We start from the raw sequence: 27921 nt of genomic DNA on the forward strand, positions 1-27921 counted from the left end.
GGGGGGGGGGGGGGGGGGGGGGGGGGGGGGGGGGGGAGGGATGGGATCAATGTTTCATGTGGGAACCGTGAAGGCGAGAAATTTCTAGAGATGGATGGTGGGGACGGCTGCACGACAACGTGAATGTAGTGATATCACGGAGCTGTATGCTTAAAAATAGTTAAGATGATAAATTTTATATTATGTGTATTTTACCTTAATTTTTTAATTGAGGGAAAAAGAAAGTGGGGAATAATGGCTAAAAAAACAGCCGGAGGGACACCTGGGTGGCTCAGTCTGGTAAGCGTCCAACTTCGGCTCAGGTCTTGATCTCGCGGTTCGTGGGTTCGAGCCCCGCTTCGGGCTCTGTGCTGACAGCTCGGAGCCTGGAGCCTGCCTCGGATTCTGCGTCTCCCTCTCTCTCTGCCCCTCCCCCCCCCAAAATAAGAAAACATGAAATAAATAAATAAATAAACAGCTGGAGGTTCTGTGTGGAGAGAGGACAACTTTCTCTTTCTGACCCTGGATGTTCGATTCAAAGTTACTGGGGCGCCTGGGTGGCGCAGTCGGTTAAGCGTCCGACTTCAGCCAGGTCACGATCTCTCGGTCCGTGAGTTCGAGCCCCGCGTCAGGCTCTGGGCTGATGGCTCGGAGCCTGGAGCCTGTTTCCGATTCTGTGTCTCCCTCTCTCTCTGCCCCTCCCCCGTTCATGCTCTGTCTCTCTCTGTCCCAAAAATAAAAAAAATAAAAAAATAAAAAAAAAAAAACACGTCAAAGTTACTAAAACCATGTGCTTTTTATACACCTGCCTATGATATGACATTTCTGATAAGATAGTGAAAACTTAAAGCAAGCCAAGGGGTGCCCACCTCTGCCCTCTGAGGGCTATTCTTTGCGAAAGTGGTTTGCCAGGAATTCCTGGGGAAGAAGATGCACACACCACAGGGAGCCCAGGCCGCCTTCCTGCAGAACCCGAGTCCCGCACGCGACGTCCGCAGCCGGCCTTCCTGGAGCTCCTGGGCCAGAAGGGCAGCCTCGGCGCTTGGACGTGGAAAACGTGCTAGTATCTCAGACTTTTTCACTTGGCGTATTTCTCTGAGGGAATGGCAGCGTCTGAGACCCGGCATCGCCGTTTACTTCTGGGAATAGAATCTGCATGGTTACTGCAGAACCGAGGGCAAGCAGGAGGCCGGGAGAAGCCTGTTTGGTAAACATGCCAGTTCTCAGGCCCCCGGCTCTGTGGAGGCTCCTTCTGCCTGGCGGGGGAGGCGCAGGCCCAGAGTCCGTCAGGCATTCCCTCGTCACACGGGGTCTGCGGGGCTTTTTCGTGGACAGGCCTAATTCTGGAGATCGGTTTCCGAGCCGGCAGCACGGGCCCCACACAGCCTTCCGCGTGAGCCGATGAGCCAGGATCGACAGTTATTGACAAAGTCCATCAGGGCTCACTCTGCTGTCGTGCGTTCTGTGGGTTTGGAAAAACGTAGGACGCGTGTCCACCATTGTGGCGTCACACAGTGTGGCCTCTTCCAGGACCTTCAGGGCGCAGCCTTGTCAGACTGGCTCCTGTCACTTGGTCAAACGCACTTGGGTTTCCCCCTGGTCTCTTCAGGGCCCGAGAGCTCATTTCCTCCTAGTGCGGAATATTCTGTCGTTCCTGGGCCCTCCCACGGCCAAACCAGGCCTGGGGACTAGCTGGTCGGCTCGGACCAGCTGGTGGTGCCCAGACTGAGCCCTGCCTCCCTCACAGCCCTCTCTGCCCCAAAGACACGCAGCTCATCCGGTTTGAAGCTCTGGGGACAGTTCTCTTGGCGGACCCCGTTTCCTTTGGGATGTTTGGGAAGAACATTTTGTGTCTGTGTCTCTGCTGGCTGAGGGTCCTTGAGCGAGTGAGGGGTCTCCCTCACCTGAGATGGGGGGTCTCACCTGCCTGTGAGGGAGAGGAGCCCTGATGGGTTGGAGGTTATCTGGGGACACTGAGGAATCCATTCTGATGGGTTTTGTTTCCGTGGTTGCTCAACTAACTTCACCCCAGGTTTGCCCACGAGCACAGAGACCCGCCTCCCCTCCTTGAGATCCGGGGATCTGGGGAGACGTGGGCTCACGGGGCCGCAGGGAATCAGCCTGTGCCCAGCGGACTTGGAGGTCTTTCTGCCCTTCCTTCTTCAGTTAATATATATTTAAAAAGGCAAACCCGTTGATTCCCACCCCCCCACACTTATGATGGGCTCTTCCTGTTACGTTTTCAATTACACCCTATCCCTTTCTCACTAGACAGCAGCCCACATTCATTCAAGCAAAAGGCCCCGGTTGCAGGTAATGATTGAATTTTCTTCATCTCAGAGAATTTCATTTCCTGTCCTGGGGCAATGGGTCTGTAAAGGGACTCCATTTACGTGACTCATTTGTCCAGCGAGGGGGGCCGGCCAGGACGGGCCTCCGGGAGCGTTGAGGGCCAGGCTGGGGGACAGTGACCCCCCGGGAACCGGCTTGAGCCCCACTCACCTGAGCCCCTTCCCATCGGGTGAGGATGGCCGGTCCACCGCACAAGGTGGGGGCTGTGGGTGCCCGTGCCCCTGGACCCTATAGCTCACTTGTGCAATGCCGCGGGCCAGAGGCTCAACTAATGGCCCTCATAAACCACCCAATATGTCATCTGTCATCTGCAGTCCCCAGGCCGCTGGTTTGAGTGCAGGCCGGCTTGGATGGCTGCAATTCAGGAAACACGGCTGCCCTGCCCAAACCTAGCGGGTCGGCCGAGCCCCGGGCCCTGCGGCACTCCCCACGGCACCTCCCTGCAGCGACTCCCGGGCTTCCGGGCCCTGTGCTGCTCACTCAGCTGCGTGACCTCGATGGCCATCCCTCTGGCCCACCCGAGGCCGCGACCCCATCCCACGGTGCCGCGTGGGCGTCCCCTGCTAGGACGGCCTCCCGGATCTCCCAGGCTTTTCCCTGATAAGAACACCAGGGGAAGAAAGGCCCAGCCCTGCCCTCCCGACTCCACTGTGCTCGGTAGCTCTGCCTCCCGACCCCGCCCTGCCTGTGCCCCTGGTTGTGTGGCCCCTTCTGGGGACAGGTCTCAGGGCCAGAGAGCAGTGAGGTCTGGGCACCGTTGCCTCTGTCCACACCCTCCGTCTCCACGGCCCTCCTTCCATAGTTGCTCTGGCCAGCAGGCCAGCCCTGGGGGCCCCAAGGGGATCACCTCTCTCCTCCCCTCATTCCCTGAGATGGGACGGGGGAACAGACATGCGGCAGGTAGGGCCGGCAGAGCTGACCGGGGGAGAAGAGGTTTGTCCGGACAGAGCAGACTGAGTGGAGGCCATGCGTCCCTCACTTAGTAAATGGCTGCTGTGAATATGGGGGTCGGAGGGGTTCCTGGGCACGTGGGATTCGGGGAGCGTCCGATCCAGGGCACCTGTCCCCAGGCCCTTGCCCTGTGTCAGGAGGGGACGAGGTGAGGTGGGTACATCGTCAGCCTGCCGAGAGCGCCCTGAAATCTAGAGAGACCCGCGTGGGCGAAGACAGTACTTGGGGAAGAGAGGATGGAGGCAGGTCCTGGGTGGGCTCGCTGTGGACTAGGGGTGGCTTGGGCCGCACCAGGGCCCTTGGCCCAGCAGGCTGAGAGACATTTGCTGGGATAGGCAGTGGCTGAGGGGCGTCCGTCCGTGTGCAGCACGGGTGTCCCGGCTGTGTCCACCCCCCGTGTGCTGGCCTCCCCTTTCCTGAGACAGTGTCAGTGCCTGGCTTGTGGACGCAGGACGTCGTCACCTGGCCAGGAGGGTTCTAAGAAGGCTGCCATGAGCCAGGGAGGGCCTGGGAGAGGGTCCATGGCCCGTCCCCGGCCAAAGCTCCTATACCAGCTCCACGTGCCCAAATTACAGGGCTCGTGATGTGACCTGGGGACAGCCACCGCCGTGGGCAGTGTGGAGCCACAGTGTGGGGGCCAGAGGAGGGGCAGGCGCCGTCAGAAGAAGGTGCTCTGTCTTCCTGCCCTGTTTCTGGCGGGGAAGCTTCTGCAGGACGGCCGATAAAGCTCAGGGTGCGGCAGGGTCGGGGTTTCAGAGACACGGCAGGCATGTCCGTTCCACAAGGATGCCCCACGCTGTGTTCGGGGCTGCCGCGCAGAAGCGTTTGTCCTCTGAGAGTCAGGTTCAGGTGGGCACCACCCTGGTGACCCTGGCAGTGAGGGGGCCGACGTGTCAGCAGGGGCTGAGCCTCTGCCTCAGTGGACCCGTGGGTGAGGCTCCGGGAGGCTGGTCCTGCGGCAGCAGGCGGGGTCCCCGGGGCTGACAACCCCGTGAACCCACATGGAGGAGGGCCGATCAGAACGAGCGGGGCACCCGGAAACTTCTGGGCCAGGGGGGACTCTGAGAGCATCGTCTGGGCCACAGTGAGCCGTGGGTGTTTCTGGACACTGCAGTGGATGCACACAGACCGTGCGTGGACCTCGAGCTCAAGGCCAGGCAGCCAGACCCTTCATGCCGAGGTGGTGACAGAAGGAGAAGCCGACCTGGTGAGTGTGTCACTTTCCTTTTGATTGTGTGTGTGTGTGTGTGTGTGTGTGTGTACAGTTGGGGTGATACAACACGGAAGGCTGAGTTACAGCCCCCCTCATCCAGCCCCCAGAACCCGTGGCTGTGTGACCTCACGTGGCAGTAACAGATTAAGGACCTTGACGGGAGACACGGTCCTGGGCCCTGGTGGCCCGACGTTGGCCCGACATGACCGCGGGGCCCCTGTGAGGGGAAGGGGGCGGGATGTGCCGAGGGAGCAGCGGCAGGGAGCAGGGTGAGGTGACAGAGGGGCCGCCTGGGCACTGTGGTTTCCAGAAGCCGGGGAAGGCCAGGCATGGCGTCCCCCCGGATCCTGTGGAGGGCAGCCCTGCCCACGCCTTGACAGTGGCCCAGGGCCCGGGCTGGACTTCTGACCCTCAGAGCCACGAGCTGACGCCCACATTGTCCCGAGTTCGTGGGGTCGTCCCGGATGTGCGCCGCTCGCTCTGCTCCGTGGCAGAAGCAGGCTTGGGAGCCCTGGCCCCCCAGACTCTGGGGCTTGGCTTACGTGTCCGGCCCTCCCGTGGCTCCCGGTGTCCCCCTGGGTCACTGGTGCTGGGGGGAGGCTGGGGCCCGAGAGGAGGTCCTGCACAGGCTCCTCTGGGGCTCTCTGCAAAGGTGGACTTCAAGTCGGGTTTGAAGGACAACAGGGATTCCTGGGGTGCGCGGCCGTGCCCAGAACAGGCTCCAGAGGCCACGCAGGGCAGAGCGATGACACTTTCTTCAAGGACGCTGGAAGCCGTCCACCTCTGCCTTCCTTTTGTACCCAGAAACTTCGAGTCCAAAGCCAGAAAACACAGCCCGATTATTTTGGAAAAGATGGGGACCATCCCAGTTGTAGCAGGGTCGGAAAAGATGCCCGTCTGGATGGAGGGCCGTGGTCGGGGACTCCGGTTGGAGGAAGACCTACTCAGACCAGGGCCGCAGAGCTGAGTGGACAAAGAGGGACAAAGCTGCTGGGGTCCCCACCCCCAGCCTGGGCGCAGGGTCTCTCCTGCGGGAGTGAGTGTGTGTGGCAGAGCAGAACCGGGCCCGTCCCAAAGCCCGGGGCCAGCCCTGGCCGACGTGAACCCCACTTCTGCCCTTCCTGGGTGCGGCCCCCTGTTTGGGGGCTGGCTATACCCCGGGGCCCGAGGACCCCCGAGCTCTCCTCCCAGGCCTGCTGCAGGGCTCGGCAGGTGTAGCCCCCACCTTGAAGCCCCTCCCCCATGACAGCTCCGGCGGCCCCTCCTTTGCACCCAGATAAAGGTCCGTGTGTCTTGACCAGACAAGCCAATGAGGTGTCCCTGCAGGCATTACGCATTCGTGAGCCACACGTGGGGTGGGGTGGGGGGCGCGTCCTCTCAGCGGCTCTGGGGGGGCACCAGGAGGGGCTGTCTCCCAGCCGACCTGAACGAGGCAGACCCCAGGCCCCCGCTCCCCCCGGGGGCTCACGGAGCTGAGGGCTGTTCAGGCTGACGGACGACGTGCACGTTTTCAGCTGGCACGGTGCCCACCTGCGTGTGCTTCCGTCGGTTCCTATAACCCCTCGGCACGGCCGGTCGTTCAGGGACCGGCCGGGCTGTAAACCTGGGACAGGCTTTTATCTGCTTCCAAATCGCTCCTCTCGCGCCACCTCCGTCACATAAACATCAGAACAGCTCGTGTCCCATTGTCAAAACGAGGGTTCCCTGTCCTGCTGCCTGTAAACATGGCTGTGAACACACACAGGGCACACAGGTGATGCACACACACGTGCTCATAAATGCGGGCCTGGGAACACAGATGCACGTGCCTGCGTGCATGCGTCTTCACACGTGTGAACACACACACGTGCCCGCAGGCGTGTGCGTCCTTGTACGTGTGAGCGTACGCACGCACGCCCCGTGATGCCTGCGCCTGTGTGCACACAGACACACGTACGCACGCTCACCCCGTGTGTGTTCCCCGAGGCCGTGAGGTGCACAGAGCCCGCCGGCCCCCCGTCAAATATAGTTAGTGCCCGACTGAGGGTTACAGCCACACAGCGTGTTTTCCGCGGCCCAGGCCGGATGGCGCTCCCAGCAAGAGGCTCAGCTTCTGGCTCACGAGAAGGGACAAAGCCATTAGCCCCAGAGACGGGGCCACGAAAGGCCCCCAGCAGCTCAGCCCCTGCACGGAAAGGTGCTCTTCAAAGGTGGGTGTGCTTCTGCCTGACCGGGTGGACGGCGGGGCTCCCCGAGCTGGAATCTGCGAGATTTGGCTCTGTGATGTGGGCTCTGGGGGCAGAAATCCGGATCTCTGCTATCAGTGCAGGGAGGCACGTTGATGGGGTGACGGGGCGGCTCTCGTTAGCAGCAAACGGGCCCAGGAACGACCCTCCCGCACCTGCCCCCAGACCCGGACCCGGCACCCTCAGTGCAGATGAGCCACATCAGACCCATCGGTCTTCACGTGTGGTTCCAGGAATGGCAGACTCGTGACCACTGCCTTTTCTCTTAACACGAGGACCCCCCCTCCCCCCGCCTCCGCCAACCACGTGGCACCAGGGCCCGGCAGCCCCTCAGCCAAACGGAGGTTGGGTGGCATAAGCCATCTGTGTGTGTGTGTGTGTGTGTGCTCACACGTGCGTGGCATGTGAGTATATGTGTGTGTACACGTGTGTCAACCTCCATTCCAAAGGAGGCCTTCTGGAAAGACACAAGAGCCATCACAGCCCTGAACACGGGCGAAGGCCACCCAACCAGAAAACAATAGCAGCCGTTGACTCTGCCGCGTCCAGAAGGGGAGCAGAGGCCACACGGCCCGGCCCGAGCCCGGCTGCCCCCCCAGTGGCACGGAAGCGGACCGTCCTGACGCCGCTGCTCTCCGGCCTCGTGGAGGGGCAGCGGGTCCCGTGGCCACCCCCCTCCATCCCGACACCCCCAGCTCCAGCGCTGATCTGCAGGCTCAGTCCTTGTCTTCGGACACAAAGGCCGGGCCGCCTCAGAGTCGGGTGGCTCCGCTCAGGACTCGACCACATGGCCTGTTGTCAAGGGTGAGGTGTGGCCCCCGGGCCCGTCCGTTTAGTGCTGCCCCTGCCCCTTGTGGACCCGCAGGGCCCCAACCGGGGGATGCCTGGTCCCATCCCGGCCGTGGGGGCCCGAAGAACCGCCCGCTCCCTTAGGCAGCCCTCGGTCCCCGCCCGTCACCGAGTCAAGGCATCTGAGGGTGCATTTCGAGCACTGGAGATGGAGACCCCACTGATGGGTGGGGGGCAGTTTCCTGGAGCGGGTGTTGCATCAGGGAACGAAAATGTGCTTAGCACCGCTGAGACCCCCGAACAGACACCCCGATGGAAGAGCCTGGGGACAGCCAGCTGTGGTGGGGCCCTGAAGGTCTCACTCAGTTCTACCTCGGACGTGTCCTCGAGAGCTGGGCAGCCCCTCCTGGTAGCCAGGACGGAGGCGCCTGCCCGGTCTTCTCCCGGGCAGCGGGGCAAGGACTCCAGTGACCTTGAGGGCAGCTGGGGGAAGGGCAGGGATGGGGCCACGGGTGTCGGGACGGCGCTGGCCCTCCAGCTGCAGGCTTGGAGGTGAAAACTAAACCCTGGGGGTCGCGGTTTGCAGAGGAGCCCAAGAAAGACAGAGGGCCGGGGAGGCTCGGGTCTGCAGGGGCGGTCTGAGGACGGGTGAGGGCAAGTGACAGGAACAGGAACCCGTGGGATGGGGGGCGGGCTAAGGCGGGACATGGGACTGGAATGATGGGCCCTTCTGATCTCAGGGCCAAGACGCCCAAGGCCATGCTTGAAGAGTCGGCCCTGGGGTCGGGGAAGGGACAGGACGACGGTCACCCGGGGCCTCCCGCACCGGACGAGGTGGGTGGGGGGGTCTCCCCAGGCAGCCCCCTCAAGGGCGGACACTACATGGCACACAGCTGCCAGCCGGGGTGCGGGTGCATTTGCCGAGCCCTGGCTTTGGTCCTGCAGTGGGAGTGTAGCGGTCCGGTCCCCTCGGCGGAGGAGGAAGGTGAGGTCGGCAGGTGAGAACTTGACAAGGGCCCCTGAGTCACCACACAGCCAGGCTGGCCTGGGACTCCCGCCCGGTGGAGGCGGGACAGACACAGAGTTCCTGAGCCAACACCCTCCCCCGTGGCCATCCTTCTTCCACAGCTGGCCAGTGGCCCGCCCCCCCCCCCTCCCGGGCGGGGCTGGTTGTAGACAAGCTGGCTTTTCAGGCTGGTGGCCGGGGACCGGGGCGCTGGCACCTCGCTGTGTCCGGGAGCATCGGTTCTGTCTCGATGGGGCCTCCAGGCACAGGCCCGGCTCCACGGTGCCCGAGGGCTCCCTGCATCCACGGGCCATGGGAAAGCCACCTCGGGCCCGCCGGCAGGGCAGGGGCGACCCCCCGGGTGCCCGGCACCCACCGACCACCACAGTCCCGTGCTACGTGTCCTGGGGAGGCTCCGAGGGCCCCGGGGAGCCGCCTCGCCTGGCACCGTGGCATCAGAGCCACGACACATGGAGGACACCTCGTTGCAAAAGTCACCGCGTTCGCGGGAGAGGCCGCCGGAGAACGGAGCCACTAATAAGGTTGCAGAAGGGTGGCCTCGTCTCATTAGCTCCGGCTGAGTCTGCCAGGCAGGAGCGATGAAGGAGATTGCTTTTTTTAAATTGCTCTGTTAATTGATATAAAACAAAAAGGACTCAGATTAGTTGCGTGCAATTAGCAAATTAATTCTCTGCAATTACAGACTTAATAATGGAGCGGCTTTGTGGTCACACGTTGGGCTCTGTGGCTTTTTGAGTGTGCTGCTCTGAGAGATTTATGGCGAAGGCGGTCCAGGCAGAGGCGGAGTGGGCCCGCAGAGGGACCCCGTGATGAGTCGCCCCCTGCCCACACGGCCGACCTGCCCACACGGCCGACAGCTCCCAGCTGTCCTGGGACCTTCTGCAGCCCCCACGCTGGGCCTGGTTGCCTGTGGGCTGGGTGTGGGGGACGCTGTGGGCAGAAGACACCGTGTGTGTCTTCTCCGGGGTCCTGGCTCTCGGCCAGCACCCACCAGGCACAACTCCGCGCGATGGCAAAAGGGCCGGGGGCCTCGGACCAGGCAGCTGCTTGGCGTGGGGGCACGTGTGTGCACACACAGGCGGGCAGGGCGGGAGCAGCTCAGCCCCCAGAGGCCCCTCTGACCCAGCAGCCTAGGGCCCGGGTGTCCCCCTGACAGGTGTAACGTGTGGGGCGAGCCGTCCCCGGGGCGGAGGCGACGAAGGTCCCCAGGGCAGAGATCGTGGTGCTGGGGTGAGCACAGACTCAAACGCAGACCTGCCGCCACGGGGCTGCGACCTCCAGGTCGCTGCCTCGCCGTGGGTAAGTCGGCTGCAGTCCTTGCGCCTGGCTGTGTGAGCGCTGACACATGGATACGGGTCCACTCAGCAGGGACAGTGTTCCCCCGTCTCCTCACTGCTGGCGGGGAACACAGGGCAGGTGTGTCCGTCCCTTTCTGCCGTGAGGGTCAGAGGCCCCAAGGAGCCGGGGGCCTGACCCAGCCACACCCTGGTCAGTAGAGCCCCTCCTGCTGTCTCCTGCCTCGGACGCCTCCCGCAGAAACAGCGACCCCCCGCCCCCCGGGGCCCATCTCCCGAAGCGTTCCCCTTCCATCCTGCCCCCATAGCAGCGAGCCTGAGCTCCAACCAGGAATCCTTAGATGCTTCCGGGCTCCTCATTTTCCACGGGCTGTTGGAGACTCAGCTTAGGCATTCCCTCTTCCAGGAAGCCCTCCCTGACCATGTTCCCCTGCCGGGCTGAGTGGGCACGTGACCCTCCACCAGGCTGCCCACGTCCGGGGTGGGGGCCTCGCCCAGCTGCCCGGCACGGATTCGCCACAGCCACGGGCCTCCTGCTCTCCCTGTGCGGGGAGGGGGGCGGGGAGTCCCAGTCCCGGTGGGATTTCCTCCAACCCCCCACAGCAGGGAGCACCCCGCCTCACGCGGAGAGTCTGGTGGCCTGTCCCAGGCCCCTGGCCGTGGTGTGCACTGGCCATCCTGTGGACTGACGGCAAGCCCCACCACGCGAGTGAAAACTGAGAGGAGCAGGCAGGGCCCCGCGACCCAGTCCTCAGGCGGGGACGGCTGCAGCAGCGGGGTGGGTGCTGGGGCCCCGACCCGCCCTTCCCCGTGTCTGCAGGAATGTGCCTCTCCTGAGGGGACCGCGGTCTGTACCTGTGTGCACACCTGCAACCCTCACCAGTGGCTCCTCAGACACCTGTTGCCGTGGAGGATGACACGTTAATTGTTTCCAGACGCTGAGCCTGTCTGGCAGGCGAGGTAACCTGATAAGCCGTTCGGCTATTAGGTGACGGAGGACCGTCGATGCTGGCGGATGAGAAAGCCGTGCCCCACACGGGAGGACTTTCTAACAGCCGGGCGTTCGTTACCAACTCCACCCCGGAGAGCACGAGGTTGGCATTCGCCGTGGGGACGTCGCCGCCACCGTCTGTGAAGGAAGCCGTGTGCGGGGGCCCAGGTCAGACCCATCCGTGTGGTCCAGGCTGCTGCCCACATGGGGAGCGCTCTTTCCGTCAGGACCAGCTCTGCCCCAGGAAGCCTGTCCCCCCGGGCAGCAGGCCCCGTCCTCCCCACTCTCGGAGCCCCGAGATTCGGCAGCTGCGCGTATCTCACGCCGCTTCTCGGTGCCCCCAAGACAAGAACCCGGACTTGCTGATCCCACGCCCGGGCCTGTGCCGCCCCACATTCCCTGTGTGTGGGCTTCAGTCTCTGCACGGAGTCTGCTTGGGATTCCCTCCCTCCCTCTCTCTCTCTCTCTCTGCCCTTCCCCTGCTTGTGCATTCTCTCTCTCTCTCTCTCTCAAAAAAAAAAAAAGTTCCCTAGAGACAGTGTCTCTCGACCCGAAGGAGCAGCTGTTGATGGAGGCCTGCGTCTGGGAGGGGGTCCGGAAGGCCAGAAGATGAGCCCTCCCCAGGACCCACGTGGGAAGCCGCTTCCTGGCCCACCTCTCCGGGCACCCCAGCCCCTCTTGTGTGAGGTGGGGGGCCCCGGGATCACGCTGGCTGTCTCCGATGACTCGGGACAATAGGAGGGCCCCTCACCTCCCTGCGGTGAGGCACGTGAAGACGCTGGTGGGAGGGCGCCCCAGGGGGCTGGAGGGGCAGCAGGGTCCTCAGGCTCCATCCTGCGCAGCTTATTCTGGAAGTGGCTGCTGGGCCGTAATTCCTGATGACAAACTTCTAACTGAATCTGAACAGGCCTGGGGGAGCGCCCATCCCCCTCTTGGTGCCCCATGGAGATAAAGGTGCAGGACGGTGGCCCCAGGTGGCTCCCATACCCCACCCACGTCGCCTAGACCAGCAGAGAGAGCCTCCCGTTGGGGCCAGGCGAGGGGACGGTGTGAACGTGGCCTCTTAGCCCTGCCCTCCAGGGGCAGGTGCCCCCTCTCCAGAGCCCAGGGGTGAGGGCAGCCTCCCCACATCCGGCCGGGCCAGTCATCAGTCTGCCTCCAAAAATGCAGGGTCGAGACAACAACCTGCTGCCCCCACAGTCTTCCTGCTCACTGCACCCCTGCCCGGCCCCTGCTCACTGCACCCGCTCCCGGCCCCTACTCACTGCACCTCCTTCTCGGCCCCTACTCACTGCACCCCCTTCTTGGCCCCTTCTCACTGCCCCCCTGCCTGGCCTGGTCATCTGGAGCCTCTGGGGCTCACACACCTTACGACCAGGAGGCTACACTTCCTTCCCGCCCAGCAGGAGAGCAGTGGAAAGAGGTTAGTCACGAGAAAGGGACTGCAGACTGATTCTTCCTGTTCTCTTTGTTGTGAGAGTGACGAATGGGGACAGATCGGAAGTGCCCACTGTGCCGAGACCCAGGTCCGGGCCCAGTCCGGGGCAGTGGCACCCACCGGGCTTCGGGCAGCTGGGAGGGGGCCAGGGCCACAGTCCTGGGGAGGAGACGGGACGGAGAGACAGAGAGGGAGCAAGTCTGTCCCACCCCCCACTTGGCCTGTGAGAAGCAGAGGCTCCCGTCAGGGTTACTGCAGGTTCTCAGAGGGGTCAGCTCGCAGGGACCACCCCCCTGCTACTTTTTACTGGTAGCTTCTGAGCACATGGGCCCAGAGTGAGCGGCTCAGAACCCCTCCCCCCACCACGACGCCCTCTCCCTACCTCAGACAACCCATCGCACGTGCACCACACCTCCCACCTCCGTGGCGTCCTTACTTGGGCAGTCGGTCTAGCAGACCCACGCACGGTGCCTGGCACATGGCAGGGCCTCCCTGGTGTTTGGGGCCAGTGGACACACGAGCGCATCTGCCGTCTGTGTCTGGAGACGCCCCAGGCAGGAGGCGGGTGGGGGCCAGTAAGCTTGGAGGGTAGAGGAGGCTGAGGGTGGCCCCAGGTGTTGTCCACGTCCTGACCCCTAGAGCCTGTCAAATGGACCTTATTTGGACAAAAGGGTCTTTGCAGACGTAGGGAAGGGTTTTTGAGTGAGATCATCCTGGACTTAGGGTGGACCCCAAGCCCGGAGACCGGTGTCCTCACGAGAAATGAGCAGAGCTCCCTGGACATACAGACCCCACGTGAACACAGTCAGAGGCGGGTGGGGTGATCGTCTACAGGGCGCCACCCACACCAGCAGCTGCAAAGCTGCCTGGAGCGGACCCTCCGTCAGAGCCCCCGGAAGGAGCCCCGCGACTCCTGGATTTCTGACTTCCGGTCTCCAGAATGGAGAATAGATTTCTGCTGTTTGAAGCCTCCCGCTCTGTGGCCCTTTGTTCCATCAGCTACGGGAAACGAATCCAGAGGCTAGAGTGCACAGGGGTCTAGACCCCGCCTGCGCCCCTCTCCCCACCCTGCTCCCCATGGGGGTGTGTGGGCGGGCCGTCCAGGGAGGTTGGGTGCTGGGTGCTATCACATGTTCCCTAGGAACACAGGGCGGACTCTGGGCTAGATGCCACTTCTGTGCCTCAGCGTCATCTCCCACTGGGAATTAGCCATTGGGAGCCGTTCACAGACTGCTGCAAGTACCACCGAGGACTTGCAGGCAAACACATCATTAGTGTGACAGCCAAAGGCAAGGCTGCCAACCCAGTTGGTGTATCCAGTCCGTGCAAGGAACGCACAGGAAACAAACTGGCACTTCCCCACGACGATACCTGCGTCTGGCAAAGTGCCCGACTCTGGGACGCCCCAAACAATTTACAGGTGTGTTTACTTTCCTCTTTGCACATTTAAATTGAATTCTTCTGTCATCCATGCAAGCTGGACCACAGGAAGGAAATCAGAACCCCATCCTTTTTATTCAGTCGACAAGTCCAATGATTTCTTTGCCCCCACTGTGTGCCCGCACTACGCCTGCTTGGAGGCACAAGAGGGAACGTGACAGAACCTGACTGTGAGAACAGGCAGAAACAGGACGCCAGCAGGTGAGCCGAGAATGCAGAGAAGAGAACACCCAGGGCCCTCAGCGTGGTCTCAGCTGGGACACGATGCCCCTTCTTCCAGGCTGGGAAACAGACACAGAGAGTGATGAAGTGCTCCCCAGATACACAGCCAAGTAGCTGGGGGGGGGGGGCGGTCAGAGCTAAAGCCCTGGTTTCCTGCTGAGTCAGGGGACACTCTAGCCTTGGAAAAGTTATGTCACCTCCCCCCACCCATCCACAATCCTGGGTCCCCCAGGGAAACAGCAAACCCAGCACTAGGGTGTGAGGACACCCGAGACCCATGGAGCCGCTGTCTAAGGTGCTGAACGTGTCTTCCAAATCCCCACCCTCTCTGCCCACCAGACCCTCGGCCACCCTGACAGTGGTCTCTGGGGGACCCACCTGCACAACCACCTGACTCCTCGCAGGTGTGCTCATGTGGACGTAGATTCCGCTGCAATGAGCTCCAAGGAACTTCTCAAATTACTTCTTCCCAGTGGAATATGTCTGCACTGACATTTCATTGTGTCTACAGAAATGAGAGAGAAATGGCCAACAGCCTGAGAGCCAGCGTGTGTTGTCTCTGTGCCTGGCTCTGGGCTATATGGGGTGCCAGCAGAAAAAACCCAGGCTGGGCCCCCAGCCTCACGAGGCTCACAGTTTAGTGGGACAGACAGACCTCCTATGGGCACAGGAGTGGGCGTCGGTTATACCTGTTGTGAAGGCTGTGAAGAAGGGATGTGATGTGTGACGAGGGCACCAACAGGGGCCCCCGGTCTGGTCTGGGCCCCGGGAAGTTTTCCCTGAGCAGGTGGCACTGGGCTATAAGTGACAGGTGAGCTGGAGTCATTGGTGAGACTTCTGTGGGATGGCACTTGGTTTTAGCACATTATGTGCCTGTGCGTGCCTGTGCGTGCCTGTGAGTGTGCATGTGAGCATGTGTGCAGGTGCATATATGTGCCTGTGTACGTGTGCATATGTACATGTGTGCAGGTGTATGTATTTGCCTGTGTGCATGTGCATGTGTGTGCGTATGTACATGTGCACGATGGGCATGTGTGAATGTGTTCCTTTGTGTGCATGTGTGTGTGCATGAGTGTGTGTAAGGGGAGGGGGCTGCATCCACTGGGCCCCACCGAGGTGCTGGGCAGGCCGTCCCTACCGGGCCTGACGGAGGGCAGCTCCACCCTGGGCTCTCGCACCAGTGTTGGCAGTCTCGCCTGGAGGCCCCTGAGGACGTGCGAGGACCAGCCACACCGTTGGCTTCCCGGCCAGTGTCTGTCAGCGTGTGCAGAGCTGGCTCACCTACCCACAAGCTGACGCCTCCCCTGCTCAGATGACCAAACGTGCCAGAAAGAAGAGGCCAGGGTGCCTGCAGGGGCAGGACCCAGGCCGACGACCACCGCCCTGTAAGGCCTCCTGGAATCTCTGCGTGTTTACCGGAGGAGAAAAGAGGCCCGGTCCGCTGTCTTCACGGCTCTGTTGATAACGCACGACAGTCTCTGGAAACCACAGATGCTGGGAGATGTCATGGCTGGTGGAAATGCCAGCGGTGGGGGCAAGGGGCAGATGAGGTCGGCTCTGCCCACCTCCCCACCACCACCTCCCCGCGCTCCCACGGATGCCCCCTCCCCCGCTTCCTCTGCGTGTCTTTGCCGGAGGCCAGGGGCAGCCTCACTGCGCCGGGGAAGGGGGTGTCCCGGACACCTGCTCCCGGGACCCTGCGCGGGGGCCCACGCCCCCGAGAGGCTCCCGCAGCAACCTTCCTGCCCACCCGCACCTCACATTCCCAAGATGGCTCACACGTGTGTGTGTGCTCACGACCACGTGTCCCTGGGGACCCGGGGGGGGGGGGCAGCCCACGGGGCCAGTTCTAAGTGTGGCGCCTGGCTTCCCTCTGGCTGCAGAGAACGAGCCAGACCAGGCCCGCCTGCGGGCGCCCCACTGCTGGCTTCTGGGGGCAGAGGGGCAGGGGGTCTACGCTCCCGCACTTGGCTCCCAGCCGCGTCCCCAGCCACACTCTCTGTGCCGCTTCAGTGCCACCGCCTGTCAGCTAGACTTTCAGCTGGAGGCACCGAAGGTTCCAAAGTGTGGTTTTTCCGGTGGCCAAGTCCCAGCACCCTGAACGAAGGTATCTCAAAGGTGATCACCACACCTTGCTTTATCTGCTAGGTAAGAAAGACAGAAATCCCGCTGGAAAGAGATGTGGAAATTCGCCTCGAGATCGCCATTTCATTAATTACACAAACATTATTAAACTATCTCTCAATTACTTCTTTATTTTTAATTTATTTTTTTAAGGTTTTATTTTCAAGTAATCTCTACACCCAACGTGGGGTTCACACTCACAACCCTGAGATCAAGACTCGTGGCTCTGCCGACTGAGCCAGCCGGTGCCCCCTCACTTACTTTTTTTTTTTTTTAATAAAAAATACTTTGTTTTTTAAGAAAAGTTTTAAATTTTCAATTAAAAAAGAAAAAATTTTGATCAAAAAAGACTAGTTTTTACAGCAGTTTACGCTCACAGATAGGTACTTTTTTTTTGCAGTATACGTACTATTATTATTCTCATTTTCTTTGTTTATTTTTTAAATATAACTTACTGTCAAGCTGGTTAACATACAGGGCATACAGCGTGCCTCTCAGTTTCAGGGGTAGATTCCCATGATTCGTGGCTTTCCTACAACACCCAGTGCTCATCTCAACAAGTGCCCTCCTAAATGCCCATCACCCATTTCCCCAGCACGCCCCCCAACCCTCAGTTTGTTCTCTGTATTTAAGAGTCTCTTATGGTTTGCCTCCCACCCTCTCACAGGTGAGTACTTTCTAAAGGATCTTTGAAGATGGATGCAGGTATACTGAGGTCAAGGGCATCTCTTGGGTAAAACAACACAAAGAAAGTGTGGGGTGGGGTCGAGGGGCCAGAATGGCACAGCCCATTTGCCTATAAAGGGAAGCAAAGATTTGGGGTGATTATTCTGACAGCTGTGAGGCCCCCACAAATCACTGGCCTGACAGAAACTCTGGTAAATTCCTGGCCCTTTTGCAGAGAAGAGCTCAACGGGATGTTTCTGGCCTCCGTGGCTCCCGGATTGATGCTGGACCGCCTGGATGGAGGGCACCTGGCTTGGGGTGCCTCGGCTCCCTCTTGAGCCTGGTTCCCTGGGGAAGGGCTGCCTCAGGAAGCCAGGGTTCTTCCTGACCAGCAGGTCCCCAAGCACAAGGACAGAGCAAGACAGGAGCTGGAGCCAGGGGCTGGGACGCGAGCTCTGAGCAGTCTGGCTTGGACACCTCATCTGACCTCCAGCCTCGGTCCTTCCATCCCTCCATGGTGGGGGGAATAGGTCATCGGGCCACCTCCCAGGACGCTGAGGACAGCTGAGCCAGCCTGCGGTGTGCATGGGAGTGCTGGTGAACTCTGGTGGTGGGACAGTTGTCACCTTTGGCTGCAAAAGCCCACCCAGCCCTCCTGCAGCCCCCAGTACAGCCCTTGGGCTTATCTCCTCCGGCCCCGGCCCTGCCCACTCACCTTTGCACGCCCCTTGCGTCAGGAACCCCTTGCAGTCTCTCCCGTTCCTTGTGGAGTTCCAAATGGCCTACAGGCTTCCCGGAGCCTGGTCTGCACGGCCCCATGGCCCCTGTCCCCTTCCAGCCTACGCCTCCACTGGACCTGGGCTCCCACCAGCAGGGCTGGCACAGGACCTGAGACCCACAGGGAAGAGGGGCTGGAGAAACAAGAATCCCTCGGGGAGGCACCCCGCGGACTCGGGTGACTCAGGGCTGGTCTCCGCGCAAACTGGCAGAGGGCCAGGATGTGACGTGACATCCAGAGATCGAGGACAAGCCTCAAGGATGCCGAAATCGGACCTGGCTCCCCACATGTGGCTGAGCTCAAAACGATTCCTTCTAGAATCTCAACCTCCTTGGAGTTGAAAGCTTGGCCCACGATACCCGTCTATAGCTCCTTGCTCTGAAATTCGTGAAACGCTTTTCTATCGGAGGCCTCTGCGGGCCTTTTCATCTAATTAGAGGTGTCATTACGAGTTGTGTGTTATGTGTGGGTCCACTCAGGCCTGTCCCGACACCGGCCTGTAGCCTGACACTGTGACCCCCCAATGCTGAGAAGCAAGGCCCGAGGGAGGCTCCCAGTTAGGCAGTGAGTTTGTGGCAGGCCGGAGTCCAGGATACACCAGCTGGAGGGAGCCTGTCTCCCCCACCCCTGCCTGTGGGGCTGCCAGGGCAGCCTTGGGAGGCCCCTGCCTGGCCCGCCGCGGTGCCAGGCTGCCTTTAACACAAAAATGCCCGCATCTGCTTCCCTCACCTGGTGTCTGCGTCTGGGTCCCAAGATGATAAACTTCAAAACTGCTAGATCTGGTTGCTTTCCAATGTGCTCACGTCCGCGAGATGCGGTTGGTGTGGCCTCCACAGGAACCCACTTACAGACACACGCGGTCCACTGGGTCCTCAAGGTCACTTTTCTTACAGTGAAATCCCTTTTTTAAAAATTTTTGACAGAGAGACAGAGACAGAGAGTGAGCAGGGGAGGGACAGAGAGAGAGGGAGACAGAATCTGAAGCAGGCTTGAGGCTCCGACCTGGGGCTCGAACTCACAATCCTTGAGATCATGACCTGAGCTGATGTCGGACGCTCACCCAACTGAGCCACCCAGGCGTCCCTACCGTGAAATCCCCTCAATACAGCTCCCTCTAATCCGGAGTGTGTGCTGGTTTGGGCAGCAGCGGGGGGCGGGGTGGGGGGTTGCCTGTGTGCTCTCCCTCTGTGAGGGGTTGCTGTATAAGCCGCGTAGTAAACAGACACTCTGGAACCGCTTATGTGCAACCGACGCCTTAACTCAATGCCCTCGCGGACCCCAAGGGTTTTACTGGCCTGGTCTCACCTGTCACATAGATTTGAAAACGACAAGAATTGTTTTAAAATGTAAACAGTGCTATTGGTTGTTGGCTCCCTGGGCGGTGAGCAACCCCAGGCCCATCTTGAAGATGCTCGTTGAATCCCTGTGAGCACGGAATGTCCTTGCACAAGCCCAGGTGCCCAGAGCATGAGCTACACCTGGCCTTTCAAAGTCCTTCCCTAAGGGAGTCGACCAGTGACTAAATCAGAAATTAGCAGTAGAGATGCTCAGGAATTCAGTAACGCTCTTCTGAATCACACGAGTTTAGGAAGAAATCATAGCAGACAATTAAAGCGTTTGGCATCTTAAAACAGACTCTCCCGCAACTCTTGCTTACAGGTGCAGCCAAGCTAGCCGCCAGATACACTCTGAGCCTTAAGTTAATTTCTCAAAAGGCATAAAGGAACAGAAACAAATGAGTTGAGTGTTGAGCTCGAGAAGCCAGGAGTAGAACCAGAGAGCACACCCACAGAAGGTGGAAGGAAGAGAAAAGCAAAAATGCACCAGCAAATCCCAGAACTGGCTCCTCCAAAGAGACTGATGAGACAGAAAAAATGGGAGGAAAGAAAGAGATTTTTAAAATGGGATGGAAAAATTTTGGTGCTGTGTGTTTGGACATGCGGTAGACATTTTTAAAACCAGGAGTGCTCAGGTGGCTCAGGTGGTTGAGCGTCTGACTCTTGGTTTCAGCTCAGGTCCTGATCCCAGGGTCATAGGATCGAATCCCACATCAGGCTCCATGCTCAGCATGAGATTTTTTTCTCTCTCCCTCTGCCCCTGCCATGCCCATGCTTGTATGGGCTCTCTCTCTCTCTCTGTCTTTCTAAAAGTAAAAAAAAAAAAAAAAAAGGTAGAAAGAAGAAAGAAAGAAAGAGAAAAATTTTAAACCATAAACCACACTGAGCACTTTTATGCCCATAAATATGGCAATGTTGATGAAATAGTTGACAAAAGAACTACGGCAAAGTTGACTAAAATATACAAAACAAACAAACCAGTTACCATTCAAGAAATTAAATCAGTATGGAACCAGAAAAGACCCCAAACAGCCAAAGCAATCCTGAAAAAGAAAACCAAAGCTGGAGGCATCACAATCCCAGACTTGAAGATGTGTTACAAAGCTGTACTCATCAAGACAGTACGGTACTGGCACAAAAACAGACACTCAGATCAATGGAACAGAATAGAGAACCCAGAAATGGACCCACAAGCGTATGGCCAACTGATCTTTGACAAAGCAGGAAGGAATATCCAATGGAATAAAGACAGTCTCTTCAGCAACTGGTGCTGGGAAAATTGGACAGCAACATGCAGAAGAATGAACCTGGACCACTTTCTTACACCAGACACAAAAATAAACCCAAAATGGATGAAACACCTCAATGTAAGACAGGAAACCATCAAAATCCTCGAGAAGAAAGCAGGCAAAAACCTCTTTGACCTTGGCCTCAGTAACTTCTTACTCAACACGTCTCTGGAGGCAAGGGAAACAAAGCAAAAATGAACACTGGGACCTCATCAAAATAAAAAGCTTCTGCACAGCAAAGGAAACAATCAGCAAAACTAAACGGCAACTGACGGAATGGGAGAAGACATTTGCAAATGACATATCAGATAAAGGGTTAGTATCTAAAATCTATAAAGAACTTGTCAAACTCAACACCCAAAAAACAAATAATCCAGTTAAGAAATGGGCAAAATACATGAATAGACACTTTTCCGAATCAGATATCCAGATGGCCAACCGACACATGAAAAAATGCTCAGCATCACTCATCATCATGGAAATACAAATCAAAACCACAATGAGATACCACCTCACACCTGTCAGAATGGCTAACATTAACAACTCAGGAAACAACATATGTTGGCAAGGATGCAGAGAAAGAGGATCTCTTTTGCATTGTTGGTGGGAATGCAAACTGGTGCAGCCACTCTGGAAAACAGTATGGAGGCTCCTCAAAAAATTAAAAACAAAACTACCCAATGAGCCAGCAATTGCACTACTAGGTATTTATCCAAGGGATACAGGTGTGCTGTTTCGAAGGGACATATGCACCCCAATGTTTATAGCAGCACTATCGACAATAGCCAAAGTATGGAAAGAGCCCAAATGTCCATCGACAGATGAATGGATAAAGACGTGGTGTATATATATATATATATATATATATGATGGAGTATTACTCAACAATCAAAAAGAATAAAATCTTGCCATTTGCAACGACATGGATGGAACTAGAGAGTATTCTGTCGAGCGAAATTACTCAGAGAAAGACAAACATCATATGACTTCACTCATATGAGGACTTTAAGACACAGAACAGATGAACACAAGGGAAGGGAAGCAAAAATAATATAAAAACATGGAGGGGGACAAAACATAAGAGACTCTTAAATAAGAGAACAAACTGAGGGTTTCTGGAGAGGTTGTGGGGGGGATGGGCTAAATGGGCAAGGGGCACTGAGGACGACACTTGTTGGGATGAGCACTGGGTATTATACATAGGGGATGAATCACTGGAATCTACTCCTGAAATCATTATTGCACTAGATGCTACCTAACTTGGATGTAAATTTTAAAATAAATAAATAGAATATAGACATTTTAAAACTTCCATACTCTCACTCCCAGAGATAATCATTGTTAATTACTGCTAATAGTTCCCGTGTATATTTGGCTAGATTTTTGCTCTCTATATAAACAGACTTTGATAAAAATGAAAAAAAAAAAAGAAATTAAATCAGTAACTGAGCTTTTCCTCCCCCTACGACCTCCTGCTGTCTACACCTCTAGACACAGTTTTGTAGGCAAGTTCTACCAAAGAGTCTAGGAATAGGAAATAACCATCTTTAATAGTATTCCATAGAAAAATAAGGAACCTTCCCAAATAAGTTCATAGGGCTGGTATAATCTTGATATTAAAACGGGAGAAGAACCAAAAGAAAATGCTAGCAAATTAAATCCGTCAGTGTGTAAAAATCAATACATCATGGCTAAGAATGCAAAGCTGGTTTAATCTCAGAAGTCCTTTTTTGTCAACCGCATAGCAACAGAAAGAGGAACCATGTGATCATCTCAGTAGAAGTGAGAAAACGCAGTCCACAACCTAGGAATACAGCGGGGGAAAATGCATGGCAAACATCATACATTAATCACACAAAGACAAAACCGCCTGCTATCACACCTCTTCTCAGGTTGCACTGGCAGTCCCAGTCAATGTAACGAGACAGAATAAAATGATAACTAGGGACTGAGAAAGAAATAAGTGGATTTTATTTGCATGAAATACAATTGCACAGAAGCTCTGGGAAGTATGCAGATGAGCAACGAGAACTGATCTGAGCAATCAGCAATTGCTACGTATAGGTTTGTGTACCAAGACCAATAAAAATATGGCCAAAGAGAACATGAAACAGTAAAGAAATCCCACTTGCAGCAGTAATAAAAGCCATGAAGAATTAGCTTTCAGGACACCTGCATGATCTTTGTGAAGGCCACTAACAAAGACCTGGTTAAATGGAGAGGCTTGTGTATATAGATTCAACACAACATATGCCGTGCATAAAATTCAACAGCATCAAGGCATCAGTGCTCCACAGATTGGCGTATAAATCCATACCATTCCCAATCAAAACCCCAAACGCCACTTAAAAATTGGTAAATTGATGACCTCCAGTTCTGTCATGATGGAGTTGCCCTGCTCTTCCCCTACAACTAAAACGTCCTGGATACAATACAACCAATAAGTGTGGGAAGACTCTGAAAGATGGGAAGAAGAAGGCACTGCCTAGAGACCTTGGGAGCAAGGAAAGACGTGGCAGAAAGATCCCTGGGTTTCCTTATTACCTCCCATCCATTGTAGACAGAATATTGTAGAAGCCCCTAACCCAGAACCACCAACAGGCATGGATCAAAAAGCTCCAAGAAAGGGGGAACCTGGGGGGCTCAGTTGGTTGGGCATCCAACTTCAGCTCAGGTCATGATCTCACAGTTCGTGGGTTCGAGCCTCATGCTGGGCTCTGTGCTGGCAGCTCAGAGCCTGGAGCCCGCTTCGGATTCTGTGTGTCTTTCTCTACCCCTTCACTGCTCATGCCCTGTCTCTGTCCCTGTCTCTGTCTCTCATTCTTTCTCTCTCAAAAATAAATAAACATTAAAAAAAAAAAACTTCAAGAAAAGCCTGCTCCCCCCCCCCCAGAGGACCAGGAAAAGGATGGTCTAACAACAAAACGCTTTTTTGCAATACTTGCCCCACTGTGGCCAAACACCAATGGAAAACCACACTCCTAGACCCTGCAATGTAGAATTCAGAGTCCGGAGATAAGCCCATGCATCTACAGCCAACTGATTTTCAGCAAGGGCGCCAAGACCACTCAGTGGGGAAGAACCGTCTTTTCAACAAATGATGCTGGGACAATTGGATGTCCACACACAAAAGCCTGAAGTTAGACTACTATGTACTTCACTTCACATGCAAAATCAACTCAAAATGGATCAAAGACCTAAATGTAAGAGTTAAAACCTAGAATAAAACACGGGGGTAAATTTTCCTAACCTTGGATTTGACAATGGATTCTTAGATTAGATATCAAAAGAATGAGCAACAAAAGAAAAAGTTAAGTAGGCATTCATCAAAACTAAAAACTTTTGGGGTGCCTGGGTGGCTCAGTCAGTTAAGCGTCCAACTTTGGCTCAGGTCACTATCTCACAGTCCATGAGTTCAAGCCCCGTGTCGGGCTCTGTGCTGACAGCTCAGAGCTTGGAGCCTGCTTCACATTCTGTGTCTCCCTCTCTCTCTGCCCCTTCCCTGCTCATACTCTGTCTCTCTCTGTCTCAAAAATAAATAAACATTAAAAAAATTTTTTTTAAAAACAAAACTTTTGTGCAAGAAAGAACATTATTGACAGAGTGAAAAGGTGGCCAACAGAATGGAAGAAATTATTTATAAATCTCATGTCTGATAGCACTCATGTCCAAATATATAAAGAGCTCTCACAGTTCAACAAGAAAAGACAACTCAACTAAAATCCCTACCTCAAGAAAGTAGAAAAAGAGGAGAAAAAGAAGCCCAAAGCAAGGGAAACAAAGGAAATAATAAAGCCGAGAGCAGAAACTAATGACATTGAAAACAGGAAAACAATGAAGAAGATTAATGATCAGCAAAAGAAGATCAACAAAAAGCTGGTTCCTCAAAAAAAGAAAATCAATAAACTTGACAAATCTCTAAAAAGACCGATAAAGGCAAAAAGAAAGAGGACCTAAAGCACCAATATCAAGAATGAGACGCAGATGTCACTACAGACAATAAGGGGATAGTACAGAACTCTATGTTCATAAATTTGATGATGTAACAGGACTTGATCAGACCAGCATCCTACCCAAACTCAGCCAAGAAGAAAGAGAGAGCATGAATAGTCCCACAGCCATCAAGGGCCAATCGGTAATTTAAAAGCCACTTAAATAAAAACAATGATGGGGCGCCTGGGTGGCTCGTTGGTGGAACATCCAACTCTTGATTTCAGCTCAGGTCATGATCTCACAGTTCATGAGATCGAGCCCTGTGTCGGGCTCCTCAATGAGCATGGAGCCTACTTAAGATTCTCTCTCCCTCTCCCTATGACCATCCCCTGCTTCTCTCTCTCTCTTTCTCTCTCTCTCAAAAAAAATGTATATAGTAAAAACTAAATAAATTCCCCAGAATTTTCACTGGAGAAAATTCTACCCAAAACTTAAAGAGAATGAATGCCAATTTAACACAATCTCTTTCAAAAAATAGAAGAGGAAGGAACATTTCACATTTTATGAGCCAATGTCACTCTGATACTAAAACCAGACAAAGACAATACCTAACAAGGCAAAAGAAAATTACAAACCAATAGCCCTCAATAACTTAGATACAAAAATCATCAAGAAAATGTTACTAAATTGACTCCAGCCATACATAAAAAGAATTACACACCATGGCCAAGTGTGATTTATTCCAGACGTGCAAAGCTGTCTTCACATTTGAAAATCGATCAGTATAATCCACCATATATCTATCCAAAGGGAAAAAAATCATATGATAGTATCAACTGATGAAGAAAAAGTGTTTGAATCCCGCACGCGTTCGTGATAAACACTCTCAGCACGGCGGGAATGGAGGGAGATTTCCCCATCTTGGTAAAGAGCTCGCACACAAAACCCACAGCACGATTCACGGCAAGCACGGCGGCTTCCCTCTCAGACCAGGACCAAGGCCGGGATGCCCAGCCGCACTGCTTTACTCAACCGAGTTCTCCGGAGTTATGGAGACTGCTGTGGCTCTGTTTCCACGTCCCTGTGGGGTACCAGGGGGTGGCGTTTGGGAAATGGGGTGTTCACGGGGTGCCTCACCTCCTCCCCTGCACCCCCCCCCGCCTTCCGTCCTCCTGAAAGGACCCTCCTCGCTGGTGAGAAAATGTGGTGGTCCACCACCACCAGGCAGCCCTCCCACATGCCCAGAGCGAGGGAGCGCTGGACGAGGGTCCAGTGGCCACACTCACGTCGGAGCCCTGGCTCCCTGCAGCCGCCTTCTCCCTCAGCGGCCGGAGAGGTCTTCAGAGGCATGAATGAAACCCCGCGGCTCCAGAGAGCGAGGGGCAGCCCTGGGCGCCCTGCGGCCCCTGGCCCTCAACATTCGCGTGTGTGGAACAGTCCCACTTCTGCAGTGCACCTTCCAGGAAGGTGGAGGGAAGCAAGCCCTGAGTGACCCCCGGCTTGAGCAGCAGCAGGAACACGGCTTGCTTGCATGGTCCGCGGGCCGGGGGCTGAAAGGCTGGGGCTGGTGCCCAGGCAGGACTCGGCTCCCTGCCCCCACCTGGCTGCCCCGGCTTCCCTGGCTCCCGGCCTAACCTTCCTCAGGAGCGGCAGCTCTCCCTGGCCCCCGTCCTGGGCTTTGAATGCCATTAACCATGGTGAATTTGTTGGGGCATTTCACAGGGGGCCTAAGCTGTGTCGACCCTATTCGACATCAATTACTTTGCAATTAAGTGACAGTGCCCATGGCGTGGGGACCGAGCTCCGGGCCATGTCCGCCTCCCAGAGTTGACGGCCAGAAGCCGGAGTGTTGTGCCTGGCTCCAGCAGGGGCCTCCTGACAGCAGGCCTCAGGGCCAAGGTCAGGCCTGGCCTCCGCTCTGAGGGCGGCGGCCGGTCCTGCTTCACGTGGGTCCTCGGCAGGGAAAGGTCCAGGCCTGAGGCCCCTTCCTTGGAGCTCCTGCCAAACCTGGGAGCTCGTTAGAATCTGCACTGGAACATGGGCTCCATGGCCTCTCAGGCACGTTGAGCCGGGGAAGGCCTGCCCCCGGGGGTCTGGCTCACGGCAAGAGGCGGCTCTGCCCGAAGCCACCCCGACGCGCACGGCCACGGTGCCGGGGGTGGCCGTGTGCCCCGGTGGTCAACACGGGTCAGGGATCGGCGTGACCTGGGTGACCCCCTGCCTCTGCTCAGCCTGTCTGTGCATCTCTGTTCATGTGCCCAGGGGGGTCCCCTCCGGGGGACGGGCCTGGGGGTTCCCAGCCCCGAGCGCTGACACCGTGAGCGGGGCACCTGCGGGAGCAGCCAGGGGAGGGGACCCTGGGTCAGAGCGGGAGCAGCCAGGGGAGGGGACCCCGAGTCAGACTGTGCCGTGTGGTGCTGCTGGGTAATGCAGCAATTAAAGCCGCCGTGTGGCAGCGTCCGGGAAAATGGGATTTGCATAATTTGAAATTTGAGGAAAATCTCTAAATACTTTAATTTTGATAGAAACTGTTTCCACTGCTGACATGTGTCTACACCTATAATTTCAGTTGATAAATTGCTGTAATTTCTGCTCCATTTCATGTTCTTTCGAACATTAATTGTCAGTTGCAGGGAAGACACTATAGAAAAGGGAGAGAGAGAATAATGCCACGGGCCCGGCACAGGCGCCCCTCTGCAGGGCGATGATGTGGCTCCCAGATGCGCGTGGAAGTCCGGGCTCACACAAAGATGCTCTCTGAGGACCCCCTTCTCCCCCGCCTGCAGTCCTGGCTGAGAGGCTGAGGCCTGAGCAGTAGTGCTGTCACCCTGGCACGCGTGTGCACACGCACACCAACTAACACACACTCACACTGGGCGTGCGTGCACGTGCCGCTCAGCCCGAGACACCTTCCTTGGTCCAGTCTGGGGACAGCAGGGGTGCGGGACGCCATGGAAACAGTGGACAAGGTGTTACGACACAGCCTTCCAGCGGCACCCTCTGTGGGAGCCTCATCCCGCTTCCTGCTCATTCGTCGGGTGCGGGGCCCTGTCCCCCCGAGAGCCTGCCCCACAGACCTACAGGCCCGAGCTCTCCCCGCGAGCATCCAGGATGGCCCCCGAGGAGGCCACGGGGCAGAGCTACCCCCGGGTGGGACCAGAGGCCCCTGTCTTCAGGCCGACCTTTCTGGAAAGTTCCCGAGGGGGTACACACACCAGAACCTCCCCGGGGGTCCCACTATTGTCACTCAGGCCTCAGCGCCGGCTGGGAGGCTGACGCGAATCGGCTGGATACTCCGTGTGCAGATGGTCCCTCCACCCGCGGGGTCAGCCCCACACCAGCATGGTGTCCACAGGGACACAAAACACTTTCCAGCTTTTCTTAGGGAAACACGGGGCTGGGGAGAGCTGGTCTGGAATCCAGGTCTCCCCCGTTCATCCTAAAACGCCCCCAGGATTTGGTCTCCAGCCCTGCCCACCACCCGACCTGTTAGGGATCATTCATCCGTGCACACCCCTCCCCGGTTGACTCTGTCCCGTGCTCTGCCTTCTGCCACACCACGAATTCCCTTCCCCACTCGGTTACAACAAAACCCACTCTTACCCGGTATCACATGGCACTACCAAATTATTCTATTAATTTATTATTCATGATGAAAAATTATTCTAATAACATCTCCCATGCTATTAATATTCCAAAGAGGAGCCGTTTAAAGCCCCTTCCTGCGGCCCTGCTCTTGGTGAGGGCCAATCTATTTTTAACAAAGTGTATTGAAATTAAAATCTAATCGTGTGCAGTATATGCTGTGTGGAACAAACACACTTTCAGAGTCTAAGTCCGGGACCCCAGGAGCAGGCAGGAGGGTGGGTGCC

This window comes from Panthera uncia (genome assembly GCF_023721935.1).
Source record: "Panthera uncia isolate 11264 chromosome A3 unlocalized genomic scaffold, Puncia_PCG_1.0 HiC_scaffold_11, whole genome shotgun sequence".
NCBI classification, from domain to species: Eukaryota; Metazoa; Chordata; class Mammalia; order Carnivora; family Felidae; genus Panthera; species Panthera uncia.